We start from the raw sequence: 3151 nt of genomic DNA on the forward strand, positions 1-3151 counted from the left end.
CACCTGTGAAACGACCCATAAAACAAGGACTCAATCTTCTTAATGGTTTGAAGGAACCAGTATGCAATTTACAACCTATTGTTTTCAGACAAAAATCAAGCTGGAAATCGCTGTTACTATTGTAAATGGGTGGTATTTACTAATTGTGGCTAGTGTATTAACAGACTCATATACGGCCTGTGTGTTATGTAAGCTGGTACACCAATCACTGGTTTGTGATGGTGGTGTAGAAGATTCAGCGAGGAGGCAGATGGTAAACTGCTACAAACCAGATCTTTAATCTAGAACATATGACAGAACAAATATAAATAACATCACCTTAGTGTCTCCTCCTTTCTCCTAGATAGCAGTAAGATTAATTCAAGATCAAGTGGACACTTCTGGTTTCCTTGAGCAAAAGACCCCAGTAATCTTACATGTGTGTTTCAGAAGAGATCAATAATGTGTGAAAGTTGAGGGCCTTCTAGATCTCAAACTGTATTTAGGTTTGTCAAGACACCAAATCTGCAATCAAAAGTTGAAGATTTCAATATGAATTCAAATATACTTTAAAAATATTTCAATATGATTTTTTTTCACATAAAAAATACAAAAATCTACTGTGCAATCCACATTAATTTTATGATTACTAACACATAACATTTCTGAAGAAACATCTAAAAACCAAGTTAATACATTTCTCCTGAGCTATAAAAGTGCAATGAGATTTTCCTCCGGAGGGTCTCAATTGCAAAAGTATTGCTGACTAAATGAGAGGAGACTTCATATAGAAGGCATTGATACGTTTCTCAAAAAGGACACTTATTCTGTGCTGACGACACACACAATTATAGAGAAAGAGAGCGACAGAGAGATAGAAATACAAGCCTCCGTCTTAATCTCCTCTAATCCGACTCACTCTCAGCCTTTGCCGACCTTGGCGCCATCATGACCAAACGCTGGAGTAAGACCACAAGAACAGTGTTTAAACTCACAAAAACCTTACAGAGCAGTTTACACCTGGGACCAAAGAGGCGGTTTTTGTAAAGAAGGAAGTGGATGCATGTGTGTTTAGAAGTCCAAAGTTCCTTGCATCAGCAACGATTGTACAATGCAGAGAAATAAAAAAATTTGTAACAATTTTTAAGGTGGCCTTGTTACACGTTACATGTACTTACTATTATGATAACAATTGATTATTCACAACTAACCCTAAACCAAACCCTAATCCCAAAGTAAAATAACATTGTAAAACATATTTAAAATAACTTTCTAAAATAATTCTATTACTCCAGTCTTCACTGACACACGATCCTTCAGATAACTTTCTAATATGCTGATTTGCTGCTTAAGAAACATTTCTTAATAATATCAATGTTACCCAATCATGTTAACCAGTCATGCTGCTTAATTTTTGTGTGGAAACCATTATATATTTTTTTTCTTTCAAAAGAAAGTTCAAAGTTAAAAAGAAAAGCAAATGTTGTTGATGGTGAATATATGACCTGGTTTGAAGTATAATATTGTTTATAAATTATTATAGGGATTTGCTAACAATGTCAAAACAATGTACCATTGTTACATACCTCTGTCAAATTAAGTATGCAGAATAAAAGTTTTTGCACAAAATTTGTATTACAATATAATTGTGTTAGCTGGGTACTAAATGTAGTTTTCCTTTCCAGGATGGCCATAAATGATTCCTCTAAACCACATACACGGACACACTGAAGAAAAAAGTAAGACTGAATGAATGAGAAGGAGGAAAGGGAGGAGTTTTAGTCTCAGACAGCAGGCAGACGTCCAAAAATAACACATCTAATGAGTCAGCTAAAATTTTGCTGAGTTACCTTCATTCTTAAATTAAGTACTGAGGTTTGTTAATGCACACCTGTACTTTAAATTTAAGCACTTGCATTATATAGCCATAGTTTCTATCTCTTTTATTGAATATCTCCACCATGATCTCAGCACAGGAAGAAAAGCTTCCCCTGTAATTCCCTCTGTCTTTCTCCTGATCTTTTGCTCCTTCCTCTGTGATGAAGCTCTTTGATCTAGTCCAAGTAGGTGGAGCTCAAAGATCATCCTGGAATGTGATTGTAGGTTTTATAAAGCCTGAGTCTGTCAGCTGCGTCCATGAAAATTATATATATAAAAAAATATATATATATTTGTACCATACAATATAATGCATGCCATGAATACTACAATGCATAAAAGTTTAAAGCAGTATTTTAGGTAGATTCTTTTCAAAATATTACTGAAGCAAAGTTGATTAAATTTCCCATCTGTGATTGAAATCTCCCAAAGGGGAAGCACAGGATGTCTTTTCTCCACTGTCTTAAACTAACACTGGATCGGCGGACCTGGTTCTCCTATCCAGCGCTGAATTGCAGTGGTTTAGCTAAAGCCAAGAGCACACATGGATGGTATTTGTGTGCTCCGTAGGAATGAATTAGACCAAAACTATGCGTAGCACTGACTGGATTAAACTATACAGTATATCCACAACGTCTTGTTTACATTAGCGGGACGCCCATACCGAATCATTAAAAACCAAGTGATGTGGTTCACAAGACATTTACTCTCCAAACCAGAGCCTGTAAGACTGCAAACCGAACTCTGGCAGAAATTAACTTCATTAGACGTTTCGGTCAGAAGGGTCAAAGTGCATTAGCATCAACTTGCTTTAAAATGTGTGTGCTTTGCCACCATGAAAAGTATACGAATTTGGTATTTTACAAAAGTGTGTAAAGAATTTTGCTTTTACCACCACAGTTATTTTAGAATTGCTGTGATAGTAATTTTTTTAAATTACTATTATTAGTTTTTTTTTTTTTAGTTTTAGTTTTAATATTTTACTACATCAAGTTAAACCAAATGAAAATGAATGAGAATTTTCGAAAAAAATAGAAATGATGCCTTTACTACTAGTTATTTTATTTCAAGAAAAGTATTTTTAATGACTTTAGTTGAAGTTTTAGCAAACTACACTCCAAAAAAAATAATAAAAAAATAATATAAAAATAAAAAACACGGATAAAATAAGATTATTGGAAAAAATACATTTTCAATGATTCTACTTCAAAATGTAATGTTAAATTCAATGTTACTAGTCATTTCTGTGTATTTATTTGTGAAATTTACGAGCATTTTCTGAGTGAAGTGTATA

This window comes from Carassius auratus, unplaced genomic scaffold, assembly GCF_003368295.1.
Source record: "Carassius auratus strain Wakin unplaced genomic scaffold, ASM336829v1 scaf_tig00005510, whole genome shotgun sequence".
NCBI classification, from domain to species: domain Eukaryota; kingdom Metazoa; phylum Chordata; class Actinopteri; order Cypriniformes; family Cyprinidae; genus Carassius; species Carassius auratus.